Raw genomic sequence first — 12738 nt, forward strand, 5'->3', positions numbered from 1 at the left:
ACGAATAGTGCTGTCTTTGGGCAGACGTGGGTAAGCATTTCTATAGGGTACATTCTTAGAAGTGTAATTGCCCTGTCCCACTGGGCAGGCACATGTCCAGCTTTTATAGCTACTGCTGAGGAGTTTACCAAAGTAGTCGTGCCAGTTTTCACTCCCACCAGCAGTGTATGGTATATAGCCGATATTTGGTATTTTCTCTCTATAAATTTTGCTGCCTGCTGTGTAAGGGCCTTATCTCACATGAAATTAGTTTCCATTTCCCTGACAGCTAAAAATCTGTGCTAACTTTTTAATGTACATATTAATTATTTGATTCTCCTCTTTTGTTAGATATATATTCAGCTACTTGGCCAATCTTTCATACTGGGTCAACTCTCCTATTGATTTTTTTTTAAAGATTTTTTATTTATTTATTTGAGAGAGAGAGAATGAGAGACAGAGAGCATGAGAGGGAGGAGGGTCAGAGGGAGAAGCAGACTCCTCCCCGAGCAAGGAGCCCGATGCGGGACTTGATCCCGGGACTCCAGGATCATGACCTGAGCCGAAGGCAGTCACCTAACCAACTGAGCCACCCAGGTGCCCCTCTCCTATTGATTTGTAAAAGTTCTGTATATATTCTAGGTATGAGTTTTTGTAGAATACATATATTAGAAATATATTCTTCCACTCTTTGGGGTTCATTTTATTCACTTTCTGGTAGCCCTTGATGAAGAGATATTCTTGATGTTAATATAATCCAATTTATCATGTTTTTCCTTGATGGTTACATTTTGTCTTCTGTTTCAGAAGCTTTGCCTTTTCCAAAAGTCATATTTCTTTTTTCTTTAAGATTTATTTATTTGTATTAGAGAGACAGAGAGAGAGAGCAGCACTGGGGGGTGGGGAGGGGCAGAGGGAGAGAGAGAGAGAGAGGATCTCCAGCAGACTCCATGCTCAGCACATGGGCCCAACACAGGGCTTGATCCCATGAACCTGAGATCATGACCTTAGCCAAAACAAGGAAATGGATGCTCAACCGAGTGAGCCACCCAGGTGCCCCAAAGATCATATTTCTAAACAAACTATCTTGTAGCGATAACTAAAGTGAATTTTTGTTGATTCTGTCCTATTTTTGGCTGATGACTCCAGCACAGATCTGCTTCATTAGGCCCACTTGAAACTTCCCAGATTTCCTGCACAACAACATATACCCATTTTACTCATCCCGAAAAGAAATATACCAAAGAATGGCAACAATTTTAGCAAGCTGAGAAAAGACAGAAGGGAGAAAGCAGGCTTCTGTTTTTACTTCTGCACCAGCTTCACTCCAAACCACAGAGCTAGATTTGCAGGCATATATAGCGCCTGTTAATCTTCAACTTTCTCATTTCCGAAAGGGGAATAATAATAATAGCAATGACCCCACTGAGCCATTATAGGAATTAAATGAGAAAATGCATAGCACTTTGCACTGCATCCAGTTTAAGTAAACTCAATAACTTTGGGGTATTATAATCAGCATTAATAATAATATATGTAACTAGTGCCTTTTAATTTGCAAAGTAAACTAATTTAATTGTAAACTCAGAACAATCCTGTGAAGTGGGCAGTTATTTTGTTTAGCCTCTCTGGCACTTTATGGAATATATTAAACCAGTGTTTACTGAGCTCCTACAATATGTCAGGCACGGTTCTAAGCACTGAGAACAGCAGACCAAAGATAGATAAAAGTCCCTGTTTGCATGGATTTTTTTATTCCCATGGGGATAAACAGAAATGATAAATAAGAACATGTTAGAAGGAGGCAAGTGCTCTTGAGAAAAAGCACGGAAGATATAGAATGATGAAGGGGTTTCAATGTTAACCCAATAGACAAGGGACCTCCATGTAACTTGAGCAGAAACAAAGCAAGAGCGAAGCAATAGCAAGATGTGGGCAAGATGGAAAGAAGGAAGGAAAGGATAAGGTCCAAGTGGTCAAAAGGGAGTAGAGTAGGCATGCACGGGAGGTCACAATGTGGACTTTGGGCTTGTACTTTGAGGGGAGTCTTGGAGGGAGGAACGTTTTGGTAGAATGACGCTGGCTCTTTTGTTGAGAAATGGCTGTAGAGCAGAGTGTCTACTCCGAGAGATCCATCAGGAGGAGATTGTAACTGGGCCAGGTGAGAGTGGATGGGGTGGCACTGGAGGTGGTAAGCTTGCCAGCTGTATTTTGAAGGTACTAACAACAGGATATGCGGAACTACTGGAGGTGGGATATGAGAGAGGAAGAGCGACCCAGAAATAACTGTAAGAATCTGGGCCCGAGTAACTGGAAAGATAGAATTCCCACTAACTCAGATGGGGAAGATTATGGAAGAAGGGATTTATGAGGAAAGATCAAGAGTCGAGACTACGGCTCAGTGATGCCTGCCATTGTTTCTAGATTTTTACTTCCCAAACACCACCATTCTTCAAAGGTTTTCTTCTACCCTCTGATGTCCTTGGTTTTCAAATCCAAACCTAGCATTGTCCCTATTGCGCAAAAGCTACATTCCAAATAAAAGATGACCGTTTCTCTTGAACCTGCCAGAATTGATGACTTCCTTTGTTTATTCACTTGTAAATGTGAGAATGCAGGAAATGCTACTTGATGTATATGAAGAATGGCAGCTTAGAGAGGGGAGAGTGTGTGAAAAAAAATCACTAATATCCCTGAAATAGACTAGCGGATAAATTGCCCCCCAAATGATAAAATCCAGGTTGATTATAATGCTTCTTAATTGTAAAAGTTTCCCCATCTACCTATAGAGGAGAAAAATGTAAATGGCTGGACGTTCCATTTATTTCAAATATCATGAATCAGTGTTTGTAAAGTAGATGGCTTAGTCTCCTTCTGCAGATGCATTGTCTAGTTACTATCATGTTTCCTAATTCAAAAATTTCTATGAACATGTGTCAAGGTACCATAAGGATGCTGCTCAGATGTGACCACCTTTCAAATCTTTTCCATAACTAGCGGTTGAATAAAGGATGATGTATTACCATTCAACGCTTGCATATGTAACTGTCCCCTAGTGGGGGTATGGCTCTACATCTCTACATGACTTTCTTTGCTGGGTGGGACATTCTTGAAGATGGACAGTGTGACACGGGCTGTCTAGGTGCTCATTAATCCTCATCCCTCCCTCATCGTCTTATGGGACATGGGAAGACTATGTTTTCCAGCCTCCTTTCAGTTGGGTTGGGTCATAAGGCTGGATTCTGGCCAGTGGAATTGGAAAGAAGTGTTGAGCACCACTTCTTACTTCCACTCAAGTCACTATTGTAACATAAATTGAACCATTGTTTTTGAACCAGACAGTATGAGTAGGTGGAGATACTAGTCCTCGTCCTTAAGGAGCTCTGACTCCCATGTAGGCAGACACCCTTCATAACCCCAGGCAGAACACATTGCCCAGGGCTATAGCATAGGTCCTGTGTACTAAGAGTTACAGGACCCTAGGAGACAAATGAATTATTTTCCTTTTTCATCTAAGAAACGGTTACAGGGGAAAAACACACACACACACACACACACATCTGCAGAAGAATTCAGCAGGTGAAAATGAAGAGGAAGAGCACTTCGGGCAGAGAAATGGATGTGTGAACATTTAAAATAATGGTGGGCAGTTTGAGACGAAGTAAACTTCGGAAGTTAGGAGTGCTAATTATTAAGCTGTTTTCACTTTGTTTCAAATTCACCTTCCCATATTCTGCTCTGTGTAGATGAGGTGGACAGTTGGTTTCTCCTTTGTCAGCTGACTTCCTTTTAGGTTTTAATAACGTGACACTAGGGGAAGACAGGAGGCAGGAGAAGTAGAGAAGAAAATCTACCTTTCCTGTTCCTGTCAGGGCTCCCCCAGCAACGACCCTTCACCACGACAGCACCACTTAGTTCGAGACCCAGCTCTTCTCTGCACCCCAGAACCAGCCATGCCTTAGGAGCACCAACCACAAACGAGGAGCACCATCTTTTCAGAAGAGTAAATACCAATTCTGTGGCATCGCCTTTGTTCCCAGATTATGACAATCCCATCCTTTTCCCTTTCTTCCCTAGCCTTATGGGTGGTAGTATCCTCCTGCAGTTAGTATCCCTATGCTGTTTCATGTTTTCTTTATGTCCTTCAGTCCCTCAATACCTAGGGAACCAATATTAAACTCCGTTGAAATATCTAGTGTAGCTGTTGTTTTCCTAACCGGATCCTGAGTGATACAGGAGTATGTCTCAAGCATCTGAAGTGTCAGCTCCACCATGAAGGAGAGGCAAAGGGTGACAGTAGAGAAATCTTGAGTCAGAGTGGGTATGGTCAAGTAGGAAGGGGTATGGTCAAGCTCAAGCCATGATTAAGAAAGGAAATAGTGAGACAAGAGGCTCTCCATTTGGGGTTTATGACTTGGGAGAAAAATCAGCTGGATTCAGTTTCATAAGAACAACTGCAAACACAGGAAATGAAGAAAAGGGAAGCAAAGTGAGGTGTTGACTAACTTGGTCAAGTTGGAATTGTGTGCAGAAGGAATGCCTGGTTTCAGGTGGCAGGCGTAATCATTAAGCGTGTCTTTGTTTCTACTGTGATGCTGTGGCTTCCAATACGGTCCCCAGAGAACGGAACAATGGCCAACAAGAGAAAATGGAGTCAGTGAAGGGACAGGGATAGAGCACAGAATCACTCAAGGCCAATTTATCATTAGGAGACCATTAAAAGGACAAGTTGGCAAATGCCTATATAGGGCTCTGCTACAAGCCTGGGATAATGAATGGCTGAGGATGACTCCATGGGACTTCTTAAAATTAATTCAGCTGTCAAGGAAGAGGCAGGATGATGTAAGCCATAGGAGTGAGGTAATTTATGAGATTTTGGAGAATTTTTAGCTTGATTTTTCAGTAATATCTGTAAGAAGGTCAAGGACAAAAACTCTATACATGTAATTTTTTAAATTAAATTGTTTCTTAAAAAGGCAGATGGCTATGGTTGTTATAAATCAGCCCAATAGCATATTGGCGTGATGCAGGGCGTCATTGTTCAGGGCATATAAATACATTTACTGAAATCCATGCTTAAATTCTGACCAGATTCTATAGCGTATGACTGTATTATAATTAAAGTACTGCTCAACAAGAAGCCTTTTAAAAATGCTATCATCGACTCACCCCCAACATTTTACAGTATCTGCACATCATCATTGCATAAGATATTATGATTAGTTTGTGGACATTGTGTTCTAACAGGGATAGAAGGAAAAAATTGGCCAAGTTGATACATTTTTAAACATTTGGTAAAGTAAATGTTATAAACAGCAAAGTCCAAGGGCATATGACAAACCTAGAATAATACACTCAATATGAGAAATTGTGAACAATGGTCACTTCTTGGAATCAGGGAGTGAGATGAAGGAAGAAAAAGAGACATCTATTTCAAAATTCATCCCTCTGTATTGCTTTGATTTTCAACATAAACCTGTCTTACTTTTCTAATTTAAAAATATTAATAGGTAGTTTGAAAGAAATGGTAGCAAATATATGTAAGAAAATGTAGCATGGGAATTTCCAAGAAGGCATACTGCTTTTTTGCTTTGTGAACAAGGAACACTTTTATGGACTAGGCAGCATTCAGTCTGTGTTTTGCAGAATGGATAAAGCTAGATAGCCAAGTATATAGCAAATAAATGTCTCTTTTAAGTATATGGCAAATAAAAGTGCAGAAAATGGTAACATCATGATGAGCAAGGTTCATGAGACAGAGAGATATATAGCATTTAGAAGAAATGGGTAGTGAGTGGTAGAAATAGCTCCACTGGGGCCAGAAGAGCCTCTTACGGAATCCAGACCGTGCAGGTTCTGACTCCCAGAACATATCAGTTAGGAAGGAATTTTCATTTTCCAGGTGCGGGCTGATGATGGTGTAACTAGGGTGTAATAGTGGATAGGTTTCAAAGGATTCAGGATGTATACTTGCTGAGAGAGTGAACATGGGCTATAAAGAAAGAGAAGAGTCAAGAATAACTCCAAATTATTTGGTTTAAAACAACTGGATAAAGGTCGATGCTATTTATTGAAAAGAGGATCATTGAGAGTAAAGCATATTACCTGGTGGATAACAAAGGGTCAATACTGGAAATGTTACACTTGAAGCAACCTATTGGATTGGTGAGTAAAGATGCCACATAGACATTTGGCTTCCGGCTGGCATTAAACAAGTTCAAGACTGGAGGAAGAATTTGGAAATTCTCCGTTTATACATGGTATTGACGACTTGGGAATGGCCACAATCATCTAAGGAGAGAGAATTTGTGGTCTTTCTGGGGCCAGATGAAGAACTAGAACTTACAGACCCATACTGAGGTATAGGTGACCTCAGAGAAGAATCAGATTGCAGAAGACTATGTTTAAAAGGAGAAAAATGTCATAAACCCGTAACAATTAAAATAGCCTTCTAGTACATGGGACACTGATGCGAAAGTTGATGTCTTAGGGATTCAATAACTGGACAAAAGTCTGACAACCTGGCCTCAAACCCAGATCATTCTGATTCTAAATCTTAAGTCCTTTTCACTATAGGCAGTGGACTGATTGAAACTTTCCTACAGGGCGCCTGGGTGGCTCAGTTGGTTAAGCGACTGCCTTCGGCTCAGGTCATGATCCTGGAGTCCCGGGATCGAGTCCCACATCAGGCTCCCTGCTCGGCAGGGAGCCTGCTTCTCCCTCTGACCCTCCCCTCTCTCATGTGCTCTCTCTCTCATTCTCTCTGTCTCAAATAAATAAATAAAATCTTAAAAAAAAAAAAAAAAAAAAGAAACTTTCCTACAGATATAAGAAAGCGACCCGACAAGGGAAGACAAGAATGAGACGGATGAAGAGACAAATATAAAAGAAAGACTAGGATAGAAATTTGACCTAAACTCATGACTCCAGTGGCCTAAAAAAGAATCCTCAATGAGTCCCTTAGCAAAAGGGGTAGTAGAAATACTATAGATGTGTCTAAGGTAACTTTTAGAAAGCTTCTTTCTAGATTGCTCTAAATTATAATGCGTAGTTCCCATGAGGTCTTCCTTTTCAGCGTCCCAAGTATCTCCTTTGGTACACCATCCTAAAAGTGAAACCACTCAATTGCCAAGGGGTAGGGCAATTTCAAACTCTTTATCTCTCTTTATGACATACAAAAATAAATATGAAAGTACAAGAGTATAAATATAAATAAGAAATCTGAAATTAGTTGTATAGACAAGAATCGGCCCCAGATGGATTAAACATTCAAATGCCAAAAACAGAGAATTCTAAATTCAGCTTGGACAGTGAAGAGCTAGAACACAGAAGCTCTTATCCTTGCAACAGGAAAACACAGTAGGGAGCAAATTAACAACTTTTTGAGAATCCATCTGATAACCAAGGTCACAAGACAAATGGCCATTCCAAAACCTGGAAAGAGACACTCTTACAGGGACGTGAAAGTGCCAGGCATTACAATACCAACTCCTGAAAGAGGAAAAGCAAAACAAAACAAAACAACTGAAAAAATCTAAGAAGGGGTATTTTTTATAAAGAGGGATTATCGAACATTTTAAAAAGTCTCCCCGAAATAATAGCAAGGGAAAAATCATCACTATACAGTGTGGGAATCTGATACCATCTTGACTGAGTGATGGTATTATCTTATACAAATGTGATGTGTTGAGAACACATCTCTTATGTAATATTCTAAACTGAATGCATAACCCAAACCTCACCACGAGAAAACATCATACAAGTCCCAAGTGCAAAATATTCTACTCAACAAAACGCCATTGTCATATTAACGTAAGAAGAATGAAACTATAACTTTTCAGTAATTTTATTAAGTGTATTTTTGTCCTTCAGCATAGATAGGATAAAGTTAAATTTAATTCAGTCACTGCTCACATTAGGGAAAAGAATGTAGATTTATAAAATCTGAACTCTTAAAATTATACAAATGTAACAAATCCAACCAACTTAAATATAGTAAAGGGAAACAATTAAATTGAGACCCTCTGATTTAATAGAGGGTCTCTATTAAATTAGTTCCATCTTATGCATGTTGGTCAGTTAACAATAGCATCTATTTTTTTGTCCATTATCTTGTTTATTTTATTTTTTTTCAAATGCAGAATGGGTGCACTTGGGAGAGCTGGGGTTAAAAAAAATCACATGGCAAATCCCCATTTCAACTAGCAGAAGGAAAGAAGATAGGCCAGGCACAAATCACTATGTACAATTTATGGAAGAGGTAAAGGTAATTTAATATTATTATGAAAAATACCTGTATAATGGAATCATTTGGGCTATTACATCTGGTCTAGAAATATAAAATAATGTGAAGAGAAAGTGATCTATTGTTGCAACCTTACATTACAGAGATATTACCATGCCCCAGCCAATCATTTTTGGTCCAGCTAAATTTTAATAATGAATGAGAGATAATAGAGTCATTAATCGCAATACAGAAATAACCATAACAAAAATTACCAAAAAACTAAGAAGGGACTCCTAAGTGGATTTATTAAAAATGGGACATTTCTAGGTATTTCCTTATGTTACTTTGTAACTCAGTGGCTTCTCATCTGAATTTCGGACTTTAATCTAAACATGTTTGTTTTACAGTCTGTACCAGCAGAGTTATGTACTTAAGGTCCCGTTACAAAGAAGCTAATTTCCCTAAATTCTGTTGATATCATTTTTTTTTCCTAAACCAATATTCTTTAGAAAATTTAAGTGACTAATCTTTTCTAAGGACTATACATATATTTAAGTATATATGCAAATGTTTTCATGCACATATATACATACAAAGTATTTAAAGTATAGAGTATTTGGGCACCTGGGTGGCTCAGTTGGTTAAGCGACTGCCTTCGGCTCAGGTCATGATCCTGGAGTCCCGGGATCGAGTCCCGCATCGGGCTCCCTGCTCAGTGGGGGGGTCTGCTTCTCCCTCTGACCCTCTTCCCTCTTCTGCTCTCTGTCTCTCATTCTCTCTCTCAAATAAATAAATAAAATCTTTAAAAAAAAATAAAGTATAGAGTATTTATCGACATCAGTGCTTCAATTTCCCTGAGACATACATCCATTTTTCAGACTATGAGAATATTTTACAATAGTTCCTCCTCTTAGTCATTAGTTGATATATTTAAAAATTCAGCTGTGCCATCTGAAATGCTGCATAATATACAGTAACCTGGGAGCAGCGCAGATTTGCCCTTGGTGGTGTTGACTGGCCCACTTCCAAATATGGAAGTTCATGTCAACAAGGAAGTCTGGGCAGGATTGCTGGCATTCTCTTCCCTTCCTCTGAGGCAAAGGAGATTCCAGAGCTCCACATGATGTCCCGGAGAGGTCTGGCTTCTCATGTTGTAATGGGAACTGTTTCTTACAAAGGAAACTCAGAAATGACAGTTTCTGAATTCAAAGGAAGGCAGATATGCTGTTTGCCAGCCAGGTATGGAAATTTGCTTACTGCCTTACTTGCAATTGGAAGATGTTAGCAGAGGTGAAAAGTACTTATTTTCCATGAAGAAAAGTAGAAGTACCAGTTGGAAGTCAAAATGGTGCCATTTCTTTTCTACTTACACAGAACCGTGAATGAATTATTTATTGCAATGCAGGGGAGTAATGGGCCATGTATTGCTCAGAAGGGCATTACGCACTTGGAGACATTCAAAAGAGATGCACCAGTTTCTCTCACCAACTTGGCTTCAGACTGACTTTCTTGAGACTCTAGAATACCTCTTCTGACCCCCTTCTCTGCCCTGTTTTCCAGTTTTCTCTTCACCTGTGGAAAATCTCTCCTGACCCATTCATTATGCTCACTTCATTTCTTCCTTCACTCCTGTCCCAAAACCAGCCCCCTTTTCCCCCAGTTTTAATGAGATATAATTTATATACAACATTGTCTAAGTTTACGGTGTATGGCATAATGATTTGACTTAACATATATCATGCAATGATCACCACAGTAAGTTTAGTTAACATCCATGTCTCCGATAGATGCAATTTTTTTTTCCTTGTGATGAGAACTCTTAGGATCTACAACTTCCCTATATACCATAGGGCAGTGTTAACTACAATCGACATTGTTGTACTTTTACATCCCCGGTGCTTATTTATCTTAGAACCAGAATTTTGTTCCTTTTGATCACCTTTATCCACCCCCTGCCTCTTGCAACCAAAAATCTGATGTCCCTTTCTTTGAGTTGGAAACCCCAGTCTTTTTTACAGAGCTTCTGATGGAAGAAAGCAAACAAGATTTATTTATTTTTATCATTTATTTGTTATTGTTGTTATTATTATTATTATTACCACAGGCCAGCTCAAATGACAACCTGCTCCTCTGTGACTCTCTCCCAATCAACTTCTTTATCTTATTTGGATGAAAATTTTCCTGATGTGACCAATTTTGCTTTCTGCAGAGCATCTGCAGAGCATCATGGTTTTGCTTCTATCCAAGTCTAATGTTTACAGTTTTGAAAAGGATGGATTTGCTTTGTCAGGTCAGACAATAATGTTTAGTTCAGGGAATGCATGGCGAGAAATTGAATTCATTAATAAGCAATGACTACCTCTGAAACAATAGAAATTTACAGCAGACCTCAAAGTGTAGGAGAGGATCAGCAGGCTCTTCATATTTATTTGATGCCATCCATTCATACTTCTTCCATAATAAAACTGACAATTAGAATTCATACTATAAAAATACTAACATCTGATATTTTTTCAACTAAGTCCAGGTGAGTAAAAATTTTTTATCTCTAACACTTACTGTGTGCACATCCTCATCTCTTATCTGCTGCCATTAGTATAACCCTTCCCTAGAGTCAGAACTATTAAAGGATTCTATCTGTAGGCCTGATGCCAGTTTATTACCGTGCTAATAGTAATTCCCACATTTATTCATTCAAAAAAAATTTTTAAGAGAGAGAGTGGGGGTGGGGGGAGCAGAGGGAAAGCAAGAGAGAATCTTAAGCAGTCTCCATGGCCAGTGCAGAGCCCAAGAGGGGGCTTGATCTCATGACCCTGAGATGATCCAACCCGAAACCAAAAGTCATACACTGAACTGACTGAGCTACCCAGGTGCCCCTATTCAAAACTTTTTTTTTAATGAGCTTCTACTGCATTCCAGACACTGCATAAGTCACTGAAAATACAACAGTGAACAACCCTGTTTCTCATGGAGCTTGCACTGTGATGGGAAAAACCTAAAAGACATAAAACAAATAAAGGAAAGAAATATTTAGGAATTGCTGGAAATGATCACTGCATGTGCTGTGAAGGAAGTAAAACAGCCAATGTGAGCCAAAGAAAATGCGGTAGCTACTTGAGATGTGGAAGCCGGGAGAAGTCTCTAAGGATTGCTTTGGCCTCCATGTGGGGAATTATAAATGAGAACGTCCAGAGGTAGAACCGGAAGAGCTGCTGCAATAGTCTAAGCGAGAGATCTTGGTGGCATCATCAGGGTAGCAGAGGGGACAGGGAGAAGTAGTCAGGTTCTTGACAAATGTTGATCAAAGAGCCAGTAGGATTTTCTCACTGGTTGAATGTGGGGGACAAAGAAGTCAAGGAAAATGTTGAGGTTTTTTTGTTTTGTTTTGTTTTTTTGCCAGAGAAACTTTAGTATAATGGGGTGGAGAAGGCTATGGGAGGAGGAAGTTGGGAGGTTGGGGGTACAAATCAAGAACTCTTAGTTGGGGGCGCCTGGGTGGCTCAGTTCGTTAATTGTCCAACTCTTGATTTTGGCTCAGTTCGTGATCTCAGGGTAATGGGTTCAAGCCTCGAGTGGGGCTCCGTGCTCAGTGGGGGTTCTCTCTCTCCTTCTCCCTCTGCCCCTAACCGACTGAGTCACACAAGCGCCCCTCATGTTGACTTCTTAGAGCATTTTAGACTCACTCATTCCTTCCTCTTCCTTTGATTTTAACGACACAACATTCTTCCGTTTCTTCTCCTACTTCTCTTGCTGTACCTTCACAGTGTCTTTTGCAGGCAGTCCAAATAATCTTTTCAAAGGATAAATCTGACTCTATTCTATCTGCTGAGCACTATGGAAAGGTTTCCCATAAATCTTAGGGGAAGAACAGAATCTTCATGGTAGCACCGCATGGTCTGGCCCCTGGGTATTTTATCAGCTGAGTCCCACATCTCCCTCCTCTTCATTCTCCTCCAGCCCCAATGGCTCCTTCTGGACTTCTAATAAGCTACTCTTCTTCCCACCGTCAGGATTTTATGCATGCTCATCCTTCTTTCTCTAAACCTCCATCTCATCCCATTTAGTTCTCTCCTACCCATCTTTTAGATCTTAAACAGCTCAAGCTTCATGTGTTTCAGGAAAGCCTTTCTCAGAATTCCCCACTCCCAATTAGGTCATATAGCTTTATTATCTCCTTCCATAGAGCCTGTTTCCTATCTCCTTTGGCACTTAGTTCATTTCATCTTTAGAAGTGTTTAGATGTTCATTACTTATTTGAAGCTTATTTGATGATGGTCTGTCTGTCCCACTAGAGTGTGGGCTCCATTAAAACAGAGAAGCTGTATACGCACTACCGAATCCCAAGCATCTATTCTAATGCTTGTCACAGAGTATGTACTTATTAAATATCTTTTGAATATATTAAGGGACCCTGGAGTAAGTGTTTTAAAAAGTGAAGGCGGACATTTTTTTTTCAACATGAGTAAGTAAGTGTTTTCTGGACTTCTGTATTATTTCATAAAATAGTCATTATGAGAGGAAACTTAATTTTT

The sequence above is a fragment of the Mirounga leonina genome, unplaced genomic scaffold, assembly GCF_011800145.1.
Source record: "Mirounga leonina isolate KUSES-001 unplaced genomic scaffold, KU_Mleo_1.0 Mir_178, whole genome shotgun sequence".
NCBI lineage: Eukaryota > Metazoa > Chordata > Mammalia > Carnivora > Phocidae > Mirounga > Mirounga leonina.